Source organism: Pinus tabuliformis, chromosome 1_1 (assembly GCF_031772625.1).
Source record: "Pinus tabuliformis cultivar Carrire ecotype Pingquan chromosome 1_1, CPIR1, whole genome shotgun sequence".
Lineage (NCBI taxonomy): Eukaryota > Viridiplantae > Streptophyta > Pinopsida > Pinales > Pinaceae > Pinus > Pinus tabuliformis.
In genome coordinates this window covers 941,825,400-941,833,747 of record NC_142297.1, presented here as the reverse complement: position 1 = coordinate 941,833,747, position 8,348 = coordinate 941,825,400, and positions in this window count along the sequence as shown.

The following is an 8,348-nucleotide window of genomic DNA, read 5'->3' as shown; positions in this document are numbered from 1 at the left end:
TTTTGCCTTGGATTTCAATATCTTTCATTATCATGTCTCCTATATTTCCCGGTAACTTAGAAAGAAAAGCAATCTTCTGGGTATGATCATTAACAAGATTAGCTTTATATATCTTACCCATATATTCAGATCCAAACTGATCTAAATCTTTTAAATCTGTCAATTGCATGCGAGTTAAATCTGTGATGATTGTTTTCTTTTCATCTTGAGGTTCGGGAACAAATTGAGTTAACAAGAGAACTTCTAAAGTGGCTAAGCCTAAAGCTGCCACATTATTTCTTTCTTCTTGAGAAGCACCCATCCACCAATCCCAAACAATTCCAGCCATACGTTTCTCCGCCAGCAAGAAAATGGAAAAATTATCCAATTTTGACACAACTTGCATTTGATATAAAGCACCTATCCAAATCCGGATAGATTCTGCAGGATTAGATGACTTATCTAAATCGAGAACATATCCAGAGGAATTAGTATGAAAGAGATCTTCTTCGACTCTGGGATATTTCGGTTCTTTATGCAGATTTTCTTTCTGCAGGGATGGCATAATAAACGATGGAAATAGAGTAGCAGCATTTTCTAATGTAGCCAATTCACTTTTACTTTTATATAAACTGGAGAATTTTGGAATAGCAGTTTTAGTACTTAATTGGCTATTACTAGACTCAGCAAAATCAGCTGCTTCTTCCTGGGAATCACTGGTTTCCCATTTCGGAGGAATTTCCATTGTTTTTACAAACTTTGGAGGCTGTTCTTCTCTTTTCTTTTTCTGTCTCCTTCTTTTCTCTTTTTCTTCTCTTCGCTGCTGTTCAGCTGACTGTTCATCATGAAGAAGTTTAAGATTGGCTAAAATCAAATCACTTTGAGAGCCTAAATCATCTAACACTTCTTCAGCATGTGCACACCAAGTAGTTAAATAATTCCCAATCTGATAAGTCTGATCTAAATCATTTGTATTTTGGGAATTGTGTTCTATCAAAGGAGCACAATCGGCTCTGGTAGGTGGCTGACGAGAAGAGGAGGAAGTAGTACAGAACTTTGTTCGAGGAGGCCATTTACCACCTTTCACAAATCTATGATTGGCATATTGCCATTCTTCAACAGGAGCAAAAGAAGTACGGATACGATGCATCTTATTTACAGTGGGTAGAAATGGTTTATACTCAGGTATATACAATTCATTAGGTGACAAAGAAGGTTCACCTAAACTTTCTTCTTCTGGAATAGTAGCAGGAACTTGACTACTTGAAGGAACTTCATTTGGAATCATAGGAAACACATATCTCTTTGGCTTAGAGATGGGTCTAGATATTACTGGTCTTGGAGGAATCAACTTGACATGTCCATTATCAATAGTTATTCTTTTCAGATTAGATTGAGGTTGCTTCGTATCAACTATTGACTTGTATTGAAAATACCAGTTTCCGGGTAACTCAGTCGGATCATACAGAACACCTTCAACTTGAGCATTAGACAAGCCAACAGTAACACAATCCTTTAAAACAGGTTGTTTAAGTTTAGGATGTGCAGTATTGGTCAATTGGAAAGAAGCTTGTCCTATTATAGACAGGTATTCACTTTCTTCAGCCATGGTTAACCCTTGAACCCCAGATAATAATTTCCAACAATCTTTCAGATGGACATCATTCAAACTAATAGCATAATCAGGATAAAGTGTTCCATATTGACAACCAGTAGCAAGGTTTCCTTGAATAGTACCAATCCTAGCATGTTCATAATTTTGATGACGGGTATCAAACAGTTCAGCAATACAGGGAGTATTAATTCCATGACGAAACAGTGGAGCTAATCCAATCCTTATCCCTCCAAAATGAAGATAGAAATATTTTCCATCTTTAACATACTGCCGAAATTTCTTAATTTCATCATCAGAGAAGAGATTCAAAGCAAGGATTTGCACAGAAGGTCCAGATATCTTTATAGTAATTTCTATCTCTTTCAGAAAGTTTTTCTTCTTGAACAGGAAAGTCATGGGTAGCTTATATATATCAGTAGAATTTAAAGCAGGAGGAGTCCAGTGTTCAGGGTCTTCAACTAATTCATGATTTTCATTTTCAACAGACTCGGACTCAGTCGATCGTGACGAGACTTCAGTAATGACTTTTCTGTCTATGGATGAGAATGATCGCAACAGATTGGCCATGTTTCATTAGTCTATTTCTGTTATAGATTAGTGAGTTAGGATCTAGAACAGGGCTCTGATACCAAAAATATGGATGGTCTAGGAACTTACTTGGAACAACTGAAAGCGAACGCCTTCTGCAAATTCTTTCCTTCAAAAATATGGATGGTCTAGGAACTTACTTGGAACAACTGAAAGCGAACGCCTTCTGCAAATTCTTTCCTCACATCTACCAGAGATTTGCACGGACTCTACGCGAACTCCCTGTCGCTTCTTCAACGCGCCTTACTATCTCACACAAGCGATGATCTTGGAAGAGAACAGTCCTCAGACTGGCGGCCCAGCAGGCTTCAGTATTAATTCAAAGTAAAATTACACACCATAGAAACTCAGAGATATGAGCTCTGATTACACACACACACTCACAAACTCACTATGTACTCACAACTCACCATGTCTAAACTCATAGAGAGTTCTCTCTTAAATAACCTAACAAACGAATCTAGCTGACCTAAGACATGACATAAAAGTAGAAATAATTGAGGGTCCTGTCAGTATCTTATTCCACTGACGGTGTCTACTCAACTTTTCTTTTGTACAAAGATTCGTCACAACATGTGACCAACAGTGTCACATTGCTGACAAAAGATTCGTTCTTATCTTTACCAAGAACCTTTCGGACTTCGGTCACTATCATATCCCATTTCGGAATCTGATGGAGTCTTTACTCTATCCCAATGGTACGATAAATGAGATAAAGTATCTTGAGGATCTTTCCAGGACGATGTAAGCCACGATAGATATTCTTTTTCCCAAGTGGGGTCATGTTGTTCCTGAGCATCTTGATAGACATCCACATACACCGTTTCTTTTTCGTTATCCACTTTAGCTTTTCCTTTTGGATCATGGATTGTAATGGAGGAATCTTCTTTCTGTGGAGCATATGAACTCTGACCTGTGTCATAGGTAAATCTGATCGAATCTGCAGATTTCTTTAAGCTTTGCTGCGAAGCTATTTTGACCGAAATTGATGTCGGTCGATAGTTTTCAGCAAAGGGATGTGAGTTAATGGTTTTGAGCAAATTTTAGAAATGGATATTTACTATTTGCTTTGATGCCTCTACTTTAGCAGCCACTGGAAATATGGCTTCTGGGTAAATTTCACATGCCTATGTTTTTGTTGCTAGTTGCTTACCCGATTATTCACTTGAAATACTTGAAATAGAAAAAGCTAAGGGATAGAAGCATGTCCCTCCTTGTTTTTTCGTCGCCACATGGTCCTTAGAACTCTTACTTGGCTCACTGGTATGGCTCACATTCTATCAACGAAGACATAAATTCATGAGGAAATCCATGTGTTTCCAGTAGCATGAGCTAGAACAGGTAACACAACGAGATAAATATGCTTTTTGTGCCACTATTATCTCGGTAATTTCACTGGTAATTCTACTAGTATTGTTATTGGTTATACTCAAATTACAGTTATACCTGGAATTAGAATTGTAGGATATGTAGCAAAGTCTACGGTTGTACCTGAAATTAGAATTATAAGATATGCAACAGAGTCTATACCTCACCAACTATAAAACAAACGAGCCAAGTTGCACTAGAAGGGGAACAGGCCCTATGTGCTCGCCACGGAGTTACAAAGGACAAGATGGCAGTGTCACAAAAACAACAAACATTCGATCAACTAGCTTTGATATTGCATTTACCTCGCATAACATTTAATATGTGGAACTAATATAAGCATTAGTTTAACACTTTCAGAATGTAAACGAAACCGATAAATATAAATGAATCTCACCTAAGGAAGATTCCAAATAAGATGGCGAACAATATCGCATCACTACCGTTTGACAACTTTGGTTACTTCTAAAGCCGTCGCAGTAATCCGCCTAAACTGTAATCAGCTTAAACTAATATCAATGCAGCCAATTTGGATTAATGTAATCCCAACGAATACGGCGTACCCATTCCAAAATATTTCAAGTTACACAAATAAATTTTATATAAAATAGAAATCTTGCAGAATTGTTCGGCGCTTTTTAAAACCATGCGGCTCAATAGACCCTTTTGCTCGTTATTAAATAGACATCCACATACTCTCTAGAGATCATCTTTTCCATCATAAATCTGACACTAATCTTATAAAATGCTTCATGTCCATAGAATCAAAAGACTGAGTCGTTGAATTTATATATAAAAAGCCACTCTTGGCGGGGAGACAGGATCCATAGACAAGTAACGCCCACGGATGACCGTAAATTAAAATAGTGTGATCACCTTTCCTCTCCGCTATTCTTTCTGTCGACAAGTAACGCCCATGCATGGCGTAAATTAAAATAGTGTGATTACCTTTCCTCTCCGCTATTCTTCCTGTCGACCATGGGTTGCTTTCTGATCTGGGCGGATATGTGGAGTTCGTTGAGTTGTATTAATATAAGCAACAAACTACAAGTGCAGTCACACTGAGAGATAAGCAGACCCTGATTCTGAGACGGAGGAAATTAAGCGATTGAGCATTGATCGCAATCATGAGTTCTTCCATCGTTTCTCTTGGAGCGGCTCTGCACTTATTGATGCCTGTTTCTGTTCGTGGTCACGGCAAGCGTAAGAGGTCAAGAAACATGCCAGCCTCTCTAGAGAATCCGATCCTCGCTGGTTTTCAGTACGAACTTCGTTCTAAGGTGGAGATATTCATGCAGCAACAACAACAACAGCCGGAGTCATACAACTTTTCCGCAGCTTCGCTTGGACAAGCGCTGGACGTGGTACTGTTTATATATTCCAATGTGAAGGATTTATACCAGCATGTGCAGATCGACAATAATAATGAAGGCAAATGGTTAAGCCAGCATATGGAGGACCTGGTCAATCTGCTTGATGTGTGCAATGTCTTGAGAGAGAGCATGTCAGAAATAAAGAAGTACAACATGTCAGTGCAGATAGCCCTCCATGGCTTACTTCACGCCCATGCCGAGATTCCCAGTGCATTAAGCCATGATCACATGATGAATAATAAAGTGGTGAAAGCCAAAATGTCCCTTGCCAATTGCATGGGTGCTTTAAGGAAGAAGGACATGGAGTCTAAGTTAGTGAAATGCATGTCTATTTTGAAGCGAATGGCCGGTAGCCTTCACTCAACAACAGAAATGGTAACATCGACTGGCCGATCAGCAGTTGAAGAAGTCATCAAGGAAGCGAAAGCCATCACCATCTTTGCTCTCACTGCACTTGTAGCTGCTTTTTACTTCAACGCACCATGCCGATCCTTTATGCCGGGTGCAGGCTTTCTTAAGAAGAAGAATAGAATCAGTCCTAACCCTCTTCCTCCTCTCATCGACATCAACAGCTTGACTAATATGAAGCAACAAAAGTTAAAGGAAGCTATGGACATGAAGAGAAAGAGTTCATCATCCTTCAAGTTCCTCTTGCATGAGTTGAACAGGGCGGATGTTAGAGTTGGAAACCTCAACAATTTACTGGAAAGATACATCATCAACAAGACGTTCAACATGCAAGATGAACTGAAGGACTCCATCAATGAAGTCGGCATGTCCATCACAGAGTTGGACAATGCTCTCACCCACATCGACCAGAGAATGAATGAGCTCTTCAGAATTCTTATCTCTAGCAGGGTGACACTGTTGAACAATCTCAGTACCCTCTCTTCGTGATCAGATCAATGCATGTACAAAGCAGAGGATGCATTGCATCCATGTCCGCACGGCCTCCCACCTATTTCCCTACCCAATTGACATTTTTACGATTTGGCAGAGAAGTACATCCCTCATATTCCCTCGTGAGTCGTCACGACTTCCTCATACAGATACTATTCCTTTTACATGAGTGTAACATATACATACATACATAGCAAATCAAAATCAAGTGATTTCTTTTAACTGGATATTTTTTTGGTAGAAACTTATGTTTTTTCGATGCTTGAATCTGTTGCCATTATTAAGCTATATTATATTAATTGATTCAGTGTATTTCAATGATATGATTTGTTCCTGTTTGATATACATCCGAAGAAGGAAATCACAACCAGGCTGTGAAGGAATATATATCGAGAGGAAGGAAATCACTTTATCTTGATTTTGGTATATATCTAAACTCAAGATCAAATGATTTCCTTCCTCTGGATATATTCCTACACAGCCTGCTTGTGATTTCTTTCACCTGGATATATTCCTATACACCCTGGTTGTACATATAGGCGGTGAATTCTTCCTCCTCTGAGGTGGTAGAGCCTAACTGTCGTGGGCCCAGGTTAAGGAGACGGTCACGAAGGCAGTGACTCAGAAGTTATCCATGATTGTCAAATTCCTCCCTGGATTATGGAGGGCGGAGGCATGGTGTGTAGAGAGCTCTGGTTTTGTGGTATGACGGCAAGTAATGTGCGTTTCGAGTTGATTGTAATAATGTGCGTTTCGTGTTGATTGTGATAATGTTGTTTGCATTACTCTGGCTCTAAGCTTCGTCAAAGTTGGGAATAATGGGATTAATAAACCTATTATTATCAGGAAATCTTTGTATCTTGATGACACTCGACCCAATCTCTTGGTGCAATTGTTCCATTCAACGGCATGCCAAAAAAAAAACTCTTGATCCAAAGAAGGAAATCACAACCAGGCTGTAAAGAATCTTGATCTTGATCTTGGTATATATCAAAAATCAAGATCAAATGATTTCCTTCCTCTCGGTATCTTCCTATACAGCCTGCTTGTGATTTCCTTCACCTCGATGTATTCCTATACGCCCTGTTTTTACATATAGGCGGTGAATTCTTCCTCCTCTCAGGCGGTAGAGCCTCACTGTCGTGGCCCAGGTTAAGGAGACGGCCACGAAAGCAGTGGCTCAGAAATTATCCATGATTTTCAAATTCCTCCCTAGATTATGGAGGGCCGAGGCATGGTGTTGAGAGAGCTCTGGTTTTGTTGCATGCGGGCAAGTTATGTGCGTTTCGAGTTGATTATAATAATGTGTGTTTCGTGTTGATGGTGATAATGTTGTTTCCATTACTCTGGATCTAACTTTCGTCAAAGTTGGGAATAATGGTATTAATAAACCTATTATAATAATAAGGAAATCTTTGTATTTTGATTACACTCGACCCAATCTATCACGCCCCTACACCTTCGGTAGTCTTTCAACCGTTTATAGAGAGGTGCAGCCCTACCAATCGTTTTCTTTTCACCAATACTTACGATTGTAGACTACGCCTAACATTCCACTTATGCTACTTAGTTTGTGTTTCGCAACCAAGTATTATTAATGTGTTCCTTTATACAAGTGAAAGCCCATAACATTCACATAAACAACATTATACAAGATAAATGCACAACACTATAAAGCGAGGGGCAACTCCAGCTCGTCGACGCCTCCGCACGGTCGCCGCACGACTCACCAACCCTTTGTTCACCTCATCGCACGATCGTGTTGTTTTCCCAACGTGGGCACGCCTCGTCGTAACTAAGTCACCACACACGAGCGCCTCCGCACGAGTCACACCTCCGTTCACAATCTCAACACTTCACCAGAAGTCACACCGTGCACACTTGCATGACAAGCGGGCGCTCACCTGAGTCACCCAAAAACCCTTGCCAAGTCGTCGCACAAACCGGGCGCCCATGCCTTTGTTTCACCGTCGGGCACTCCTTCACACAACCGGGCGCCACACTCGTGCCCTTCTCCAACTGGCGGGCGACCTCTACCCGCGCCCTCACACAAAACCAAGAGATGGTGCTATCTCCGTGCGGCCTCGCCTAAGAATGGGCGCATCACTCAAGTTCTGTGCCTTTACCTCTTGCTGCTTCCATGGATCTGCGCTTTCTTCTTCATGAGCGAGTTCGTTGAGCGATGATGCGATGTCCAAATGAGCTCCCCCGCGCACTTGTTTATACGAGTGGCAAGGAAAGGTCGTGGCTGCCCAGCCAACCTGCCCACACCCTCAAACTCCATCGCAAAAACTCCTAAACCTGAGTCGGCCTTCGTTCCAAATGCCCACAAGTCAAGTCAGCCTCGCTACGTTTGTTGGCCGGCCCATGGGTGCTCTTCCACGTTCCCACACTTATATAAACCATCACTCTCCCCTCCTATGCATCACATTATAACATAACACCTCCACGTTGTAGGTCTCAGCTCGCACTTTGTTGTTTCGCCATCGTACTTCATGCCGGAGCGTGTCAAGGACTATAGGTCC